The sequence below is a fragment of the Astatotilapia calliptera genome, chromosome 14 (genome assembly GCF_964374335.1).
Source record: "Astatotilapia calliptera chromosome 14, fAstCal68.1, whole genome shotgun sequence".
Lineage (NCBI taxonomy): Eukaryota > Metazoa > Chordata > Actinopteri > Cichliformes > Cichlidae > Astatotilapia > Astatotilapia calliptera.
Genome location: NC_137435.1, coordinates 29,169,095 through 29,189,412, shown reverse-complemented (window position 1 = coordinate 29,189,412; position 20,318 = coordinate 29,169,095). Strand labels below are relative to the sequence as shown.

The 20,318-nt window shown below is 39.4% G+C and overlaps 2 long non-coding RNA genes across 2 annotated transcripts; one reads left to right on the top strand and one right to left on the bottom strand.

Moving 5' to 3' along the window:
• Positions 1 to 245: 245 nt before the first annotated feature.
• Positions 246 to 2,606, bottom strand: LOC145420093 (uncharacterized). Its single transcript, XR_013901376.1, has 2 exons — positions 1,575 to 2,606; positions 246 to 868 (listed from the first exon to the last, which is right to left on the bottom strand). It is a non-coding gene; the product is annotated as an uncharacterized LOC145420093 (long non-coding RNA).
• Positions 459 to 3,390, top strand: LOC145420099 (uncharacterized). Its single transcript, XR_013901382.1, has 2 exons — positions 459 to 544; positions 2,599 to 3,390. It is a non-coding gene; the product is annotated as an uncharacterized LOC145420099 (long non-coding RNA).
• Positions 3,391 to 20,318: the final 16,928 nt, after the last annotated feature.

The window sequence follows — 20,318 nt, the reverse complement described above, 5'->3', positions numbered from 1 at the left end:
TCCCAGCAATAAAACCTGCATTTGTATTGACACATAAACCTTAATTTGTGAGCAATTTTCAGTGTATTTCAGTTAAATTAACGAGACAAATATAACAAAAGGGATTTTATACTTAGAAGAAGAATATGAAATTGAAATATTAAACTAAGAAAACTACAAATACTGCAGTTCTAGAGTTACAGATATACAATTAAGCTTTGCATATCAGTGCTGTATAACCCAGGGAATGTACTTTTTTTATATAATTGAATAGTAATGGAAATCATGAACTGTTTTTCAGAGGTCATAGATCAAATGAGCAGTAGAGTTTTTCTCACAGAATGGTTCTTTCACATAGAAAGCAGTGTGTGCTGCAGGTTTAGCAAATGGCCCATCATTTGTAAGCTCTGTCTGGACTATATCACTTTTTGAGGTCATCCTTCTTTCTGTCAGTCTGCCCAAAACATCAACGGTATCGGTGAAGACAGAAGACAGTGTTTTGTGCGACACATGGAATAGATGACAAAGATGCTGGACTGGAAGATCAAGTCTCAGACGCATTAGTGTGAGTAAGAGCATTTGGAAACCTGTCAGTTTCTTCGATATTGGCAGGAAATCTTTGACAGTGTTGAAGAGGGACATTAAGACTGCATAACAATATAGTCCAGTGTAATATCTTACTTTTTCGGTATCGTCCTTTAAGAAAGTTTCATTCAGCTCTGTCTTTTGCAACTGTGCTCGAAGCAGTCTGTTCTCCTCCAACAGCCGGTTTATTTCTGCTCTGCCCTGTTGACTGCACACACAGTCCTTCGTCTGCCCTTCAGCTTCCGTGACGCTGTCACTCCCATCACCACTGGATTTGTTACATCCATTTCATATGCTGGTTTGCCTGCAATAATGCCAAATCAAAAGCTATTCAGTCGACATGACGTGGTTCTGCAGCATCACACATTAGCATGTTTTATCTCATTATCTATGACCGCAGCGCATTGAAAAAACCCCCACTAAAAGCCTTTTAGTTTGGTCCTTTTACAGCATCCTGCCATGCGATTACATTTGTTCCTGACCACCGAGAACACTCACGTTAACTTTTATCGAGTGGAAAAAAAGTTAGCGTGTTTATATTATGCTAACATAGCTGTGTCGCTAGCGGTCACGTAGCACATCATTATATACCAGCTAGCCCAAGTTCAGTAACCCTACAAATGTCACTGCTGTTTAGTTTTCTGTCTTCATTTATGTTGGAAGTGATAAGAAAGCTGTACGTTTTAATTTGTTTCCAAAACCCCGCAGTCAGGACATGCTATATTGTATTTAGATAGAAGCTAGCGAGCTAACTTGCTGCTAACTTCTAACTCATATGTCATAAATTCCATTGTCATGGATGCCTGGATGTTTAACTCAGTTGTTACACCTGGTAGAGCAGAACGCTGATAATTTTATTAAAGATGAAAGACTTAAGACAGTGTTTTAACTCTCAGTAATGCCACAGTGATCATTTGATATATGGACCTGCAGCAGAGTTTAGGCCCAGACACGGCTAGTGACGTCAGACTCAACAATCGGATAGTGATATGAATTACTTTAGAACTCACCGGAGAGAAAATGCCGCGAGCAAACCAACAAAAAGCTGGGGATTGCACGGAACTCGATATCCGCTCGTCTCACCGCTGCAATCCATGCCTGGCGTCTTTGTTTGGTGGATACATGGGATCCCTCACGTTGCCGCCAGGATGGAAAACGATGAAAAGATTAATCCAGTTTCTTGCCTTCACGATCGTGAGCTTTAACGTTGCAACCGACTACACAACACGTACCATAGCTGAAGCTGTATCCTTTGTCTGGCCTACTGTGATGGCGGCAGGGGGCGTGGCCCGCCTCATGTAACGTCACGCTCCAAAGCCCTGTGACGTTTCTGTGTTCTGTGACGTTGTCCCAAAGACGTTGTCCACCTCTGTTGGAGGGAGTAATGTGGGTGACTGTGTAGTGTAGTTGGTGTAATAGTTTTCGACTCCACACAGTCACTGCTTTGCTGTGCTTCTGCAGCGTATCCAGTAATGGTGACAAATCCTCCAGCGTTGCAATAGGAAGCTGCTCTTAAGCGCAGAAAGAATTGTTTCCAGGGATTTCTATTTGTATCCAGCTTGGCGTGCAGGATCCTTTGTGTAATCTATGCTTACATATGTATTTTACACACAGACAATGTGAAAAATACAACACATTGCTATGGATTGATGCTGAAAGTGCTAATTGCACTAAAAAATTTAGCTGAAAAAATAACACCAACTAAATAGATAAGCATGTCTGTTAACAAAAAAACCCAAACGCTTTACCCAACTGGGGTTTTTCAACTACCTCAGGGACAAAGCTTTACCAAAATCTTCCAACTCAGACCCTGTGACAAGGTCTGTGAAAACCACGTTTTTATGCCTGAAATTCTACAGTACTACACTCCCACCAGATGAGCTCATGCAGCCTGTCACGAACCGGGACATACAACCATGACAAAACAGGAGATGCACACACAATTTATTGTGTTATTAATTTAGATCAACTGTGCTAATATAGTATACCAAAATGAAAACAATAACTCAAATTTCTCATGTACACTTTCTACAGAGGCACCATCGAGAGCATCCTGTCGAGCTGCATCACTGTGTGGTTTGGAGCCTGCAATGCGTCCTGTCATAGAACCCTCCAACGCATAGTGAGAGCTGCAGAGAGGATCATTGGTGTCTCTCTCCCCTCCCTCCAGGACATTTACAGCACCCGTCTCACTAAAAAAGCCCTTTGCATAGCGGCTGATCCCACGCACCCAATGCAAAGCTTCTTCAAGCTGCTGCCGTCAGGGAGGAGACTGCGGAGTCTCCAGGCCAGGACCAGCAGACTGAAGGACAGCTTCATCCATCAGGCTGTCAGGAAGCTTAACTCCCTCCCGATTCTGCCCCCTCTCCCCTCCTCTCCTCCATGGTCTCACTGAACTCTGTCACATACACACACACACACTCTCTGACTCACTCACTGGCCTGCACCAGTTACCAGTCACTTTGTGGAGCATTGGACTGCCATTACCTCATAAGACTTTGTTGTTATACTATCTCTAACCGTATATTACTAGATCTCCATTTGCACTATTTGCCTATTTGCACTACTCTGCCTGGTTTACACTCAATGTCATTTACCCTTACCTGAATATTGTATATTGTATATTGCATAGCTTTCTTGTTAAATTGTATTGTATTTATTTAAATTTTTACTTTTTAATTATTTTATTTGCATTTTTTAATCACTCTCTTATATTTAAATGTTCATTTGCTATTTCATCTAGGGTTTGAGAGTAACGAAATTTCTATTCTCTGTATGTCCTGTACATGTGGCAGAATTGACAAATAAAGTTGACTTTGACTTTGAGATATTTGAGGTTGTGCTGAAAATAATGGTGCCAAATAAGGCAAGAAAAACATATTTTAAAGGTGAAATATAGAGGTAAAATCAAAAATAGTCAAGAACGGCCAATTATACCCTGGACCACAGAGGGTTAAATTTGAAAACGGTTTTAAAAAAAAACATCCCCATTCTAAAATGTCATGTGACAATCTGATTCATGAAGAGTGATGATGTCACAAGGACATGTGATGATGTCACAAGGACATGTGATGATGTCACAAGCACATGCCTTTGAGCCTTTGAAGTTTTTCTATAAATAGGGGTCAGGAGCAGCAAGTTTTAGTCAGTTTGTTCGCAGCCTTCAAACGTTCGACCAGAGCTATATTTGAAAGTATTTGTAAACCTCTTCAGAGTCACTGAAATTTTTTTTAAACGTTCTCACCAATTCACTGAGCAAACAAACACATTTCAGTCAAGATGACTTTCACCTCAAATCATCTTGAAATATGTAAAGGGACCCTTTTGGGAGGTCACTACAAGGTCGAGGGTTTCCTTGAAGAAGGGGGCTTTGGTATTGTAACCAAATGTTGCAATACAAAAACCAACAAAGTCGTTGCTATTAAAGTCAACAAGAGCGACCCTGAAATTCTGCAACAGGCGAAAATGGAAATTTACATACTGGAGAAGCTGCGAGGCTTGGATGCAGATAGATGCAACATTGTTAAATGGAACGACTTTTTCATCGACGGTGACCGCATCTGCTTAAATTTTGAACTCCTCGATGAAAGCCTGTGGCAGTACATGCGGTACCGGAGGAACCGGGTTCTCCCAGTAACAGAAATCAGGCCAGTGTTATTTCAGCTCGCAAATGCCCTGTCCCACCTGGGTTCTTTGGGAATAGTGCATGCTGACCTCAAACCTGGAAACATAATGGTTGTGGACCGCTATGAGTGTCCAATCAAAGTCAAACTTACAGACTTTGGTTTTGCATGTCCCGCATCTACAGTGATTCCTGGTGACTGTGTGGGGACGGTTGGTTATAAAGCACCTGAGGTTATGATTGGTAGTCTATTTAATGAAGCAATAGACATGTGGTCCCTGGGGCTGGTAGCTGTGGAGCTTGCTACTGGGTATCCTTTCTACCCTGGGAGAAATGATTATGATGTTTTGAAATTCATCATACAGACCCAGGGACAGCCACCAGATCATGTTTTAGACTCTGGCTTTTACACTGATAACTATTTCATAAAAGACAACTACAACGGACAACACTGGACATTTAAGACCGAAAGACAATTTCAAGATGAGACAGGTTGTCAGTCCAAGGACACTCGATGCATAAAACTTAAGTGCCTCGATGACCTTGAACAACTACTGAAGATAAGGGGGTGTTGGGAAAAAATCCAAAATGTATTTGTCAGCCTAATCAAAGAGATGTTAGCATTGGATCCAAACCAGCGCATAACACCCTCGGAGGTTCTCCACCACCCCTTTTTCAATCCTGGCCTCTCTAAGAGTTCTCCCTGCACTGACATGAGTAGCACAGGGGGACAAAACCTTGTGGTCTCTCAGCAGCCTTCTAGTTGCAAAAGAGAAGAATCACAGAAAATCAGCTGCAGTTCCCAAACCTCAGAAGAATTTTCTCAACAAGAATACGTCAACGCATCAGCCAACACATCCTCCTCTATAGATGATCTTGAAATATCTAAAGGGACCTTTTTGGGAGGTCACTACGAGGTCGAGGGTTTCCTTGGAGAAGGGGGCTTTGGTATTGTAACCAAATGTTGCAATACAAAAACCAACGAATTTGTTGCTATCAAAGTCAACAAAAATAACCCTGAAATTCTGCAACAGGCAAAAATGGAAATTCTCATCCTGGAGCAGCTGCGAGGCTTGGATGCAGATAGATGCAACATTGTTCAATGGAACGACTTTTTCATCGACGGTGACCGCATTTGCTTAAATTTTGAACTCCTTGACCAAAGCCTGTGGGACTACATAGAGGACCCGGAAAACCAGGGTCTCCCCATAAGCGAAATCAGGCCAATTTTACATCAACTCACAAATGCCCTGTCCCACCTGGGTTCTGTGGGAATAGTGCATGCTGACCTCAAACCTGGAAACATAATGGTTGTGGACCGCTATGAGTGTCCCATCAAAGTCAAACTTATAGACTTTGGCATTGCATGTCCCGCATCTACAGTGATTCCTGGTGACTGTGTGGGGACGGTTGGTTATAAAGCACCTGAGGTTATGATTGGTAGTCTATTTAATGAAGCAATAGACATGTGGTCCCTGGGGCTGGTAGCTGTGGAGCTTGCTACTGGGTATCCTTTCTACCCTGGGAGAAATGATTATGATGTTTTGAAATTCATCATACAGACCCAGGGACAGCCACCAGATCATGTTTTAGACTCTGGCTTTTACACTGATAACTATTTCATAAAAGACAACTACAACGGACAACACTGGACATTTAAGACCGAAAGACAATTTCAAGATGAAACAGATTATCAGTCCAACGACACTCGATCCATAAAACTTAAGTGCCTCGATGACCTTGGACTAATGCTGAGTATAATGTGGGGCTGGGAAAAAATCCAAACTGTATTTGTCAGCCTAATCAAAGAGATGTTAGCATTGGATCCAAACCAGCGCATAACACCCTCGGAGGTTCTCCACCACCCCTTTTTCAATCCTGGCCTCTCTAAGAGTTCTCCCTGCACTGACATGAGTAGCACAGGGGGACAAAACCTTGTGGTCTCTCAGCAGCCTTCTAGTTGCAAAAGAGAAGAATCACAGAAAATCAGCTGCAGTTCCCAAACCTCAGAAGAATTTTCTCAACAAGAATACGTCAACGCATCAGCCAACACATCCTCCTCTATAGATGATCTTGAAATATCTAAAGGGACCCTTTTGGGAGGTCACTACGAGGTCGAGGGTTTCCTTGGAGAAGGGGGCTTTGGTATTGTAACCAAATGTTGCAATACAAAAACCAACAAAGTTGTTGCTATTAAAGTCAACAAAAATAACCCTAAAATTCTCCAACAGGCAAAAATGGAAATTCTCATCCTGGAGCAGCTGCGAGGCTTGGATGCAGATAGATGCAACATTGTTCAATGGAACGACTTTTTCATCGACGGTGACCGCATCTGCTTAAATTTTGAACTCCTTGACCAAAGCCTGTGGGACTACATAGAGGACCCGGAAAACCAGGGTCTCCCCATAAGCGAAATCAGGCCAATTTTACATCAACTCACAAATGCCCTGTCCCACCTGGGTTCTTTGGGAATAGTGCATGCTGACCTCAAACCTGGAAACATAATGGTTGTGGACCGCTATGAGTGTCCCATCAAAGTCAAACTTATAGACTTTGGCATTGCATGTCCCGCATCTACAGTGATTCCTGGTGACTGTGTGGGGACGGTTGGTTATAAAGCACCTGAGGTTATGATTGGTAGTCTATTTAATGAAGCAATAGACATGTGGTCCCTGGGGCTGGTAGCTGTGGAGCTTGCTACTGGGTATCCTTTCTACCCTGGGAGAAATGATTATGATGTTTTGAAATTCATCATACAGACCCAGGGACAGCCACCAGATCATGTTTTAGACTCTGGCTTTTACACTGATAACTATTTCATAAAAGACAACTACAACGGACAACACTGGACATTTAAGACCGAAAGACAATTTCAAGATGAAACAGATTATCAGTCCAACGACACTCGATCCATAAAACTTAAGTGCCTCGATGACCTTGGACTAATGCTGAGTATAATGTGGGGCAGGGAAAAAATCCAAACTGTATTTGTCAGCCTAATCAAAGAGATGTTAGCATTGGATCCAAACCAGCGCATAACACCCTCGGAGGTTCTCCACCACCCCTTTTTCAGTCCTGGCCTCTCTAAGAGTTCTCCCTGCACTGACATGAGTAGCACAGGGGGACAAAACCTTGTGGTCTCTCAGCAGCCTTCTAGTTGCAAAAGAGAAGAATCACAGAAAATCAGCTGCAGTTCCCAATACTCAGAAGAATTTTCTCAACAAGAATACGTCAACGCATCAGCCAACACATCCTCCTCTATAGATGATCTTGAAATATCTAAAGGGACCCTTTTGGGAGGTCACTACGAGGTCGAGGGTTTCCTTGGAGAAGGGGGCTTTGGTATTGTAACCAAATGTTGCAATACAAAAACCAACAAAGTTGTTGCTATTAAAGTCAACAAAAATAACCCTAAAATTCTCCAACAGGCAAAAATGGAAATTCTCATCCTGGAGCAGCTGCGAGGCTTGGATGCAGATAGATGCAACATTGTTCAATGGAACGACTTTTTCATCGACGGTGACCGCATCTGCTTAAATTTTGAACTCCTTGACCAAAGCCTGTGGGACTACATAGAGGACCCGGAAAACCAGGGTCTCCCCATAAGCGAAATCAGGCCAATTTTACATCAACTCACAAATGCCCTGTCCCACCTGGGTTCTGTGGGAATAGTGCATGCTGACCTCAAACCTGGAAACATAATGGTTGTGGACCGCTATGAGTGTCCCATCAAAGTCAAACTTATAGACTTTGGCATTGCATGTCCCGCATCTACAGTGATTCCTGGTGACTGTGTGGGGACGGTTGGTTATAAAGCACCTGAGGTTATGATTGGTAGTCTATTTAATGAAGCAATAGACATGTGGTCCCTGGGGCTGGTAGCTGTGGAGCTTGCTACTGGGTATCCTTTCTACCCTGGGAGAAATGATTATGATGTTTTGAAATTCATCATACAGACCCAGGGACAGCCACCAGATCATGTTTTAGACTCTGGCTTTTACACTGATAACTATTTCATAAAAGACAACTACAACGGACAACGCTGGACATTTAAGACCGAAAAACAATTTCAAGATGAAACAGATTATCAGTCCAACGACACTCGATCCATAACACTTAAGTGCCTCGATGACCTTGGACTAATGCTGAGTATAATGTGGGGCAAGGAAAAAATCCAAAATGTATTTGTCAGCCTAATCAAAGAGATGTTAGCATTGGATCCAAACCAGCGCATAACACCCTCGGAGGTTCTCCACCACCCCTTTTTCAGTCCTGGCCTCTCTAAGAGTTCTCCCTGACATGAGTAGCAAACGGGGACCAAACCTTGTGGTCTCTCAGCAGCCTTCAAAACAGAAAGATCATAGAGAATCAATCTCCAGCATTGCTTCAACCACGGACAAAAATGACAAAAACACAAACAGGGATTGTAAAAAGCCATTAACAGCAGATTACATTGCAAGAATTAATTAAGCTGCTCCAATAATGATCACTTTGGCTTTTTTGTCTTTTTTAATTTTCACTCCCCCCACCCCAACCAGTCGCGACAGATGGCTGTCCCTTTAAGAGCCTGGTTCTGTCGAAGGTTTCTTCCTTTTAGAAGGGAGTTTTTCCTTCCCACTGTCGCTCATTGCTTGCTCATAGGGAATCACTTGATTGTTGAGGTGGCCAAAACTCTAGGGGAACTAGCAATTCTTGTGAAAATTGAAAAGGGAAAAAAAGCCTAAAAACATAAAAACAACTGATGAATATGTTCTTGAACTAAGGCACAATTTTGCTTAAAATCCATTAAGTAATCTCTGTGTCAAGTTCTTACCAATATTCAAAGCGGAGCAGCGGACAACTTACCATTACATCAGTCCTTCAATCAGACATAATTTGATCCAAATTGGAAATAAACTGGATGTTTATTAAATAAACCAGCTTTAAGCATCATCTAATTGTTGTTTGTAACTCTTTTTAAATATAGTGCTAACCTTTAGCCTCCTAGTAGACATACATGTTTTATAAATGGGAAAATCCTCTTTTCTTTAGAAAAGTTAAGCTCTGACCTTGAAGTCAAGGTCCCTGAGATTTAAACCTTACAGAGATTTTTAGTAAATGCTACCATGGTATTAATTAAAAAATTCTACATTGTCTCGTTCTTGAGCTATTGCATTCACAAACTTGGGTGTCCACAGCGCCCCGCCATATACCAGACTCAAAAGATTATGAGGTAGGTGTTTTGTTTTTGTTTGTTTGTTTTTTAAGTTTTTTCATAAAGATTACAACATAAAAATAACACAATTGGGAATATTATTGTCATTTTTGAAAACACTATTTTGATGTTATCTAATGCAGTGCAAAAAATAAATAACTAAATTGATAACTGGCACTGAGTCTTCTGTGTGCACACATTCTGCATCAACACACAGGGAGACACTGAGACTTCAGAAATTTTTCACTGTGTTTGTCTATACAGCCACAACTTTCAGATTTTTCACAAACAAGCAGCACGGATTTTGTCCTCATCATTTCAGCTAGAAGTACTTTATAAGGGGGTCTTTCAAGTGAACATTGAACAGGTACAGGTGCTTGAAATCCTTGAAAATGCTCGTTCAGGAGTTAGGCCTTTTTCATACAATCCCCCCATTTTCAAAGGCTCAAATTGGATTGAACAAGCAAGTTTTTTTGTTAATAATTGACCGTTTGGAGTGTAGAACTCATAGATATCAAATGTTGTTTCCTCCCTTGCGAGGCCTTTACTGTATCTGCCTTCAGTTCTGGTTGCTTTGCACTGTGAAGCTATTTGAAAGTATTTGTCAAAGAACAATGAGCACTAGATATCCACTAGATGGTGTTATAGTAAAACACAAGCATAACCCTCACTTAGACAATTTTACCTGATACACAGTTTGTGACCATGTATTTACTCTTCTGGCACTTTGCCTTCACAATTTTGTATTAATTTCACTACCTTTTGGCATGATCACCTTTTAATTTGTTTCTCACATTTGTGACAAAGACACTGCACTGGAGGCAAACAAGACTGTGTAAATACATTCAGCAAGTTGGATTAGTTTCCAGTTTCTGCTGAATACAAGCAAAAACCAGTCACTTCAGAAAGATGTTCAGAATAAAATCTGTAAAACTGCCAAAGAGCAGCACGTGAACTGAACACGCCCGCTCTCGTCTGATCTCGGAAAACGTGATTTTCAGATCCAGCAAAGTGGATATTTTTCACTGTGGATAAATTGCATGGAAACGTTTAATGAGTCATCAGCTATTTCACTACAAAGATGATGTGATTAATGTGTTTGATGTGGAGCTCTTATGTAATGATTACATTTTTAAGATGTAATTTTCAAGTGAAAAACATAATATTTATCTGTTGCATAGTTTACAGTGCGGTGTTTTATGCACTGAGTTATCATGTAGAGTTCTGTTTGTCATCTAGCACCATAATCAGGTTTTGTTTTTATTGCATCTTAGATTTTCCAGCTGCTGTGCCTGAGCAGCCACCCAGAGACCCTTTGCTGCAGTTAGTCTCCCTGCAGGAGGCGTCTGGCTGCTGGCTGCTTGATCCAGCTCTGGCTGCTGCACTGGGACAGACCAACGAGGAGGTGGAAAAGTCAAAGCCTGAAAAGATGCACTGCTGTCAATTTAAATATTAACACAAAATGATGATGTGAGATAAAACAGATTTGATTCTATAATTTGAACAAAAACACATGATAAAATTAAAAACACACCATAAAACAAATAAAATGAAGTCAAACTAAACGTAGGCCTGCCTCACAGCCTGAGAATAAACATCTGCATATCAGAAGCTAAAACACTGGTGGTAATCACACTCCTAACCTCCCACTGAGCTGCACCAGCGTCTGATATTATCCAGAAACCACACGGCAGCAGAAATTATTTTCCTCATCAGTTGTTGTAAAAACATGTCAGCACATTATTTTAGAGCATTTATGATATCACAGTTTGGGATTTCATCAGAAGAGCATCCAGTGTAATAATCTGCCAAATCAAATATGCAGAGCTGCCCACCTTGGTGACCCCGTGTGACAAAGAAGTACACAAACATATGTAATATTACTGGTTGTAGAAAGTAAAATGTGTGTTCTGTCTGTTTTATTTGATTGATTTTGATTTGGGGAATTAGACCAGCAGTGAAGTGTGGGCCACCATTCTGGCTCTGATCTGGCTTCATGGTTTCAAGATGGATGCAAAGGACGAGTGGGAGCTTCTGGCTATGAAGGCTGCCTCGTGGCTCTGTGCTCACAATGGTACTAGCAATGATTGTAACAGATAAAATAACAGCTTTAAAAAACTGTTTCATTCTACAGCTTTCCTCCCACAATCATTATTTTAATATCTGTTTTGTGTTTTTAGCACCGTGTGTGTCAGAGTGTGTGGATGCTGGAAATGTCCTGCTGGGTTGCAGCGTGAAGAAAGAAGCTCTGGGACTCTGAGGGTTTTCTTAAAGTAGCTTCATCTTCAGAGTGAACAGAAGCAGGTCTGCTTACTCCACACTGCCTTTGATACAGAGCTGTTTTATATCATCAACCCCTTTTACATGTTTATTTGTCATGAATTATGTACCTAATATTGGTTTTACCATTGTGGAAAAAAAGTATGTCAAAATTGTCTGAATACTCCTGACACAGTAGAAGATTGGACCACTGCTGTGGCAGCTCATTCACAAAGTGTTTTAATTCCTTTTCTCTGCCACTAGATGGCGATTATGTTCATACTTTTACTGATTTCACACAGAAACACCAAAACCAATCTAAGAAGAGTCTTTTCCCTTCCTGTTATAGTTCGGAAAATGGCTTCAGTTCAGGACATTTTCAAGATGGTCCTCAGTGAATTGGAGTGAATAGAGCAAAACTTTTAAAATAACTATTTACAGTGTTTACACCATCTTCTAAACAAAAGTAATATTTTTATGGCCAAATTGAAATGAAACTATACAGAACGTCATTCTGTTTCTCTCGCAGGAGTTACAATTTTATCCATGAAACACTTTCATTCTGCTAATTGACACCGATTGATCCTTGACAGGGCTCTAGACTAACTTTTTGCCATGGGCGTACCAGTACGCCTAACTTTAAAAAGTTAGGCATACCGGCACAAAAGTTAGGCGCACACAAATTTTATAATAATTTATATAATATAGAGAGATAGAGAGAGAGCTAGCTGTGCATGGAGTGTGATTTTAATAGTCGTGGAAGCAAAACAGCAAAATTCATGACGACATTGATCAAATGTGAAGCGCAGTTTGCTGCTTCTTTTGCTGCTGGCTCGATGAATTTTGGTTGAAAGAGACAAAACCTGCAGCTCAGAATCAGCGCAAAAAGACGTAAACACAGACCGGACGCATCAGAATCGCTGAGCTCCGACAGCGTGTCCGTCTAAGGCCGTCAGGTGAGAAAGCCGAGAAAGACAAAGCTGATTCTGATGCGTCGGGTCTGTGTTTACGTCTTTGTGTGAATCCGTGTACCTGCTCTCATTTGCTGTTTGGTTGTTGTTGAAATGGTTTTGTGAGCTTTAATCTGAGAATCTGGCGTTTCTGGCAAAACACAGTTATATTTAAAAGTCATTCAGGATTTAATGAATTGATATCGCTTTATTCAAGCTACTCCTCCCACTACCACCTGCACCTTCATCTGGACCACGGCGAATCAGAGAGGTCCCGCCCCTTACTATCTCTGATTGGTTTAGTCCACGATAGGGGCAAAATGTATGTTGTTGACCACAGGGAAGGTTGCAGATTTTTTATTTTTTTTTGCTACCCAAACAGTTGGTCGCACAGGTGCAACCAAATATTTCTTTTTAGTCGCACCACTGAAAAATTTGGTCGTATTTGCGACCAAATTGGTCGCACTCTAGAGCCCTGCTTGAACGTCTTAAGACAGCACATAGTCTCCATTCATGTTCGCTTATTCATGACTGTAGTTAGAGTTACATCTGAATTTTCAAAAACTGCCTGTTTTGTAATGACTTTTCAAATAATAATTAGCATAAAAAGTTATGAAATCTATGTTTGGTTTTTTATTTCTTTGTTGTAACAATTTTGGAAATAAATTGTATATTGGCGTAAAAGTATCAATATATTTGAGGTTTGAGCAGCAAAGTTGAGTACCAGGGTTTTGCTCCTGAATAACTTCCTAAGTCTTCTCTGCCAATGCCAAATAGCTTTCTGGGTGCTGCGCTGCACTGTCAGAGCACACCTCCTTATCTACGGTTTTCTGTGTTTCTTATTCTCTTTAAAAGTTCTGCTGAGGGCCTCCTATACTCAAAGTCTAAGAGCCAGCTCTGTTCTTTGGCTCAACTTTCTTCCATAATCTTTTCACTTTTGTGAGAAATAAAACACAATTTAAGAACAGATTGTCATAAAAAGAAATGGCATCAATAACTACACCAAGGACATTCAAAACAAATTTTAAACTTGGCTTAAAGACCATAAGTCTGATCTGAAAATGTCGACCAACTTCAACATTTAGATTGTGACACTAACTTGTCTCTCTTCCACAGTGTGTTTCTTTTGTCCTGCTCCGCTCTCCCTTAACCAGTTGTGGCAAATGGCTGCCCCTTCCTGAGCCTTGATCTCCCAGAGCTTTCTTCCTGTTAAAAGGGAGTTTTTATTTCCCACTGTTGCCAGGTACTTGCTCAAAGAGGATCATTCAATTGTTGGGGGTTTTTTTTTTTTCTGTATTACTTAGTGTATTTACCTTACAATATAAAGCACCTTGAAGTGACTGTTGTGTTGATTTGGCGCTATATAATTAAAACTGAATTACATCTCTGAAGAAATGTTTCATGCATGTTTTGTTGCCTTTTTAAAGTGATGGGGGAATAATTGTAATGGGCTAATAAAAAGGGACAGACGTGCTCTGTGTAAAGATCAACCCTTTGACCATCATTCACTGCATCATTAATTGCTTTAACTTATAGTCCATAATGCTGTAAAAACAAAAGAAGGAAAAGCTGAGTCATTTTCACATTTTTATTGAGGTTTGAATTCAGCAAGTCTGTTGCTGATCTCAGTAAATGTAACAGGATGTCTCCGAAAATTTACAGTTGTGGATAAAACAGGGTGATGTGTTATTGTCAGGTTTGAGTGAATAACAGGACCCAAATGCAGGACTTCCTGAGAAGCCACAGGCAGTTTATTTACTTCACTTACTATTTATATCAGTTTGGCCAGCAGTCACGTATAGGTTCAAACAAAATGGCACGAGGCTGCAAAAATATTTATCATCTAGTAATCTTTATTAATGAAAGCATGAGTGTACCCACCAAAACACACCAAAGAACCCAACCCCTGTAACAGCAACTGGCTTCTTTTTATTCTCTATCATTCAGGTGAGCATCTGGAATAGCCCAAGTCTGGGGGAAGCAAACCAAATGAGGAACAAAACATCCACATATGCAAACATCAAACCACAATATAACACATGGAAGACATTTATATTTTGTACAAAGTCCTATGAATAATTCAATATGTATATGCTTCAGTCAATTGCATATAAATTAGAAACACCAAGAGTGAATCTTCCCCAACCTGGCACATTGGTTTACTCCAGGAGCTCATAGACAAGTAACAAAATCTGTTGTTGTGCTTCACCTTTGCTCCCAGTGTGTCCTGCCCATTATTAACCAAGCTCTCCCTCTGTTACACTGGAGTCCTTGCCAGTGTTTCTCACCCACGTTCATGTGATTAAGATTCCTGTAACAAACGAAACTTTGTATTCCCGTGAAAATATCTTTTTTTATTGAGTCTGCTTTTGGCTAAAGGCCAACGTATCGACCTTCCTTGGGACAGAAAATAATCTGTGTCTTAGTCTTAATACTCGTCAACAACACACACAAAACAAAAATGAGCATTTAAATTTAAATGACATAAATAACACTGAATATAAACAGTCTGGTTTTCTAATATTGAAATGAAAGAAATTCTATTTTTTAAATTTAATCATTTTGAATTTTTAACAGCACTGCCAAACTCTGATTCCTTCTTTAATAAACCTGGAGAGTCACTTACCTCTGTGTCAGTACTTACCAAAATATTGCCTCTTGCCCCTCTGACAGATGACCTCGCCTGAGAAAAAACAAAAAACAAACCTTAAAATGGCTGCAACTGCTGTGCTCCCTAAATTAGTACAAATAGGGGGAAAGGAGAGTAGGCATGTTAAATATTACAGTTAGATTTTCTTAAACTTTCACTCTTAGAAAGCATTCTGTTTTAAAGCGAGCACTTTAAAGACATGATGTTTGTGCAGGTCTCCACTCCTTCCTCCTCATGTTATCCAGCCACTGGTTCAGTCTTGCTGCTCCATCATAACCTTTAGTAAAACGAGAGGCTCAGAAGCAACAAGAGTATTGTGTGAAAAGAGATCTGAATAAACAAAGAGTAGCAGACACCCGGCTGTGTTGTGTTCTTGCTATTAGCAACTTTATGGTGATTCAGAACATACAGAACATACAGAACATACAGATCCTTTTTTATAGATGATGTTTGCTGAGTATTCATGCATGCATCATCCATTAATGTTTGGGAGGAGGGGCTGATTGACTTTGTCAGGACTGTTTTTCCCAATAAGCCACCACTATTAAACTTTGACGAGCCTTATGGCCAACTCAACCCATCAGATCTTTGATGTGTTAAAGCCAAAAACCTGCTACAAGACACAATCGAGAGGACTGATGAGAAAAGAAAGTGAACTGGATTTTCTTCAAATTTAAAGAGCACCGTTAGCTTTAGCTCATTTAGCTTTGTTAGTGAGCATACATGTAGCTTACAAATAAGTAAATTGAATTAAGGGAGGGAAGAATCAACTTGAAGGCTGAACTCCAGGAAAAACTAGGAAGCTTGAAAGGGAAACAGCAGTTACTTTGGCTGCTGCCACAGCCGCTCCTTAAATACCTGGTCTTGCTGACACACTTAATTATCACGCTGGTGCCTACATGAAGGTGAGAACTTCACTCCCAACCACTGAATAGACAAGATTGTATCCACACGACGGCTTTATTGATCCCTTTGCAGAGGTTTGAAATTTCTTAAAATAAATCTCAGAAAATCGGTTTGGTTTCGATGTTTAAATTATTTTTCCACAACAACAAACAGAAGCATCGATGTGAGCATCGGTCCAAAGAAAAACAATACAAAGATATTATTAGTAGCTAACATATTGCACTTTGGGCTACTGACTAGATAGCCACTAATTACGCGAGGAAATACAAGAATAACTGAATGCAATTTGATTTATTGAATTTGTTTATTGAAAATGACTTGAAGAAAGACGAGAACATTTGTTGTCGTTTAAAGTTTTCTTTATTTTGTGCCAAATTGGTGCCAAATCAATAAATGAGCAGTAGAAGCTACCGTTCACAGATGGAAAATGTAAAACACTCACTTGCCACTCTATTAAGAACATGTTGCTTTTTGGTCAATGTGACGGACCAAAAAGCAACAAAGTTATTGTACCCAATTGATCCCTATGAGCGACCGTGGAGAGGAAAAACTCCCTTTTAACAGGAAGAAACCTCTGGCAGAACCACACTGTAAAAAAATATTCCGTAGAAAAACGGAAAATGTCCTGGTAATTTTCTGCCAGTACATTTTCTGTTTTTTTACGGAAGTTTGACGGACTTTTCTGTAAACGATAAAACGGAAAATTCTGTAGATTTACAGTATACTCTCTGTACTATTTACGGACATTTCCTTCAGCTATAAAACGGAAGATTCCGTTTATTCACAGTATATTTTCTGTATCATTAACTGATATTTTCCGTAAATAGAAAATTTGAAATTTCTGTTTATATTACTATTTCCAAGCACTTCTTTTCACTGTAACTCATTAAATATAGTTCTTTATATCCTTGAACGTACATTTCTATGCAATTACAACCTAGTACACCATGTACTCAAAAATTCATAAATTAAAACTTAAATTAATTTGTGCTTCGTACACAACAACATTGGTACAATTAATGTTAAATATTCTTTTATTCTCCTCAACTCTAAAACTATACTAAAATATAATGACAGCATCCATCTTGTCATAAAACTACTAAACAGCTGATACATGAACAAAATAACTCACAAGCTTTCAAATTTGAGCATTTTTATTTCCTTAAAATCAGGTTGCCCTCATGTAAATGTGTTTATTTACATTCATTCAAGTGGCTACCAAGTGTTTTCTTCAAACAGGACACCCGACAAACAAAAAATGTCATATTTAACTATATGTTCACATGTAATAATATCCATAGTACCTTTTAGTTAGAATCACTGCCTTGTGGTAGTTTTGCCTCAGCCAAATGGTTAAGGTGTGGTTTACATCCATGTCTGTCCACTTATGATACAGTATACACATGTAGTCAGTTATAGCCAAACACCTTTGATTACTGAATTACATTCACTTCATTAATGAAAATGCTCAAAATAATCCTTAGACTCAAACGTTAGAACAGGCTTTTCCTCGCAGCACGCCGTGAAATAAATACTCAGAAAGAAAATGGCAGCCGTTTAAACTCATGTCTAAAAATGTATCGTTTCATGCATCGGTCAAAACACTCGACTCCAGGTACACGACGCCCAACTGAAAACACTTCACATAAGTCGAGTTGCCCGAGAATCACAGAATTTACAGAAAATGCACTATTTTGTGATATATATCGTTATCAGGAGAGAAATGTCTTATATTGGGATGTGAGATTTTGGTCATATCACACAGCCCTACAAAGGATTATAATTCACGTAGTTGCATACACATAACACCATTCTGTTGCAACAAAAGCAGTTTATAATTAAAGTAACATACATACCGGTACCTTGAAAAACGAAATCAACCACAACATTAAACTCACCTTGTGTTTGTAGAGAAGGTGGTCAGGGTTTTTCTTCATTTCCTGAGACCAGCTGCTCTGGATCATTACCAGCTTGTATCTTCATCTTTTTTTTCACTTGGTGAAGTCTTTCATTGCTCTGCACTGGAAAACCAAAGTGTGTGATCAAAGGTGAAATAAGGGATATTTTTCCACTGCAGGACTTAGAGTCAAGTAGTGATAGCTGTTGAACCATTTCTCAAATAATCTGTAAGGATCTGGATTTTTAAGAAAGATACAAATATCTCTGCTTATATTTGGCTAAAAGCTTGATATAGACAAGGCATATAAAGCCCCTGCACACCAGCACTGCGCTTACATTATAGTTCAATCAAGAAATAGTTATTATTGATTTATTATTGAATTTTTTTTAGTAATAATTATTAGTATTTAATCATATTTGCACAGTGGGGTGACAAAAGTATTCCACATACTAGAAATGCTGCTCAACATTTCATAAATTACATTTTCAACAAATGCTGGAGTAAAAACACAGTTACAGGGAAAATGTGTCTGTCTATAAATATTAACTAAACATTTCTATGTGCTACAAAATAGACATGTGGTGAGGTGAAACTATACTTTCAATAATATTACCACTACAGTCTGTTAACCACCGAAATAATCTATGCTGGTCAGCTAGCTAAAAGTATTTACTTTAGCAGCCCAAATCAGAGTGCTGCTAAAGTATCATCAGCAAAAGCTAATGCTACATTAGCATTTGCTAGCGTCAGCCAGGAAGGTCTGAGGGTTAAACTAGGGTTAGTGTAACTTTGCCCGAAACCCTTTAAAGTGTACAGTAGAGCCAACTGTAAAACATGGGTATTGATACAGTACTTATGAGAGTCCTAGAATAATTTCTAGGACCATAAGTTCTCACTTTCCCCAGTTATCCACATCGCTGACTTTCGCTAATTAGCTAGTTAGCAGTCACAGCTGTGTAATACCCAGAGAGACACAGACAGCTAACTATAATATTTATGAAAACTGGTTCAGCCACTGAAGGGCAAAACTGGTGGTATCACAGTAAAAATTATTTTAACATTAACTAAAATAAAGCTTAAGTCATGTTAAACCTAAATAACAATTATTTTTTTAAAAATGAGTCAGCAAAATATTCCTGACTTGTCTGGAGACAGCCGAAACCAGTTAACAAATAAATTAACAATTCTTTCTAAATAAAAACGCAGAGTCTTTTGAAAAATATTATTTTGATAAAAGGAAACATGAGTTTTAATACTTACCACAGAAATTTGAAGACAGTTTCTCCAACTTCAGAGTCCAAAATCCAGATGAAGCCTGAAAGAATGCATTGCAGTAGTTGAGAAATACAGAAAAATACCTGTAAATGACTAATACGGAAAATTCCTTCACGTTTATACAGTAGATAGTACTGTATTTTTACGGATTTTTTTTACAGTGTGTGTTTCAGCGTCTTTACGGAAGGCTGCGAAATAAAAAGATGCTCATATTCACTTGCATTTGTTACCCTGTTGTTATCTTCATGTCGGTTACCTTCACGTGCTGCTCTTTGGCAGTTTTACAGATTTTATTCTGAACATCTTTCTGAAGTGACTGGTTTTTGCTTGTATTCAGCAGAAACTGGAAACTAATCCAACTTGCTGAATGTATTTACACAGTCTTGTTTGCCTCCAGTGCAGTGTCTTTGTCACAAATGTGAGAAACAAATTAAAAGGTGATCATGCCAAAAGGTAGTGAAATTAATACAAAATTGTGAAGGCAAAGTGCCAGAAGAGTAAATACATGGTCACAAACTGTGTATCAGGTAAAATTGTCTAAGTGAGGGTTATGCTTGTGTTTTACTATAACACCATCTAGTGGATATCTAGTGCTCATTGTTCTTTGACAAATACTTTCAAATAGCTTCACAGTGCAAAGCAACCAGAACTGAAGGCAGATACAGTAAAGGCCTCGCAAGGGAGGAAACAACATTTGATATCTATGAGTTCTACACTCCAAACGGTCAATTATTAACAAAAAAACTTGCTTGTTCAATCCAATTTGAGCCTTTGAAAATGGGGGGATTGTATGAAAAAGGCCTAACTCCTGAACGAGCATTTTCAAGGATTTCAAGCACCTGTACCTGTTCAATGTTCACTTGAAAGACCCCCTTATAAAGTACTTCTAGCTGAAATGATGAGGACAAAATCCATGCTGCTTGTTTGTGAAAAATCTGAAAGTTGTGGCTGTATAGACAAACACAGTGAAAAATTTCTGAAGTCTCAGTGTCTCCCTG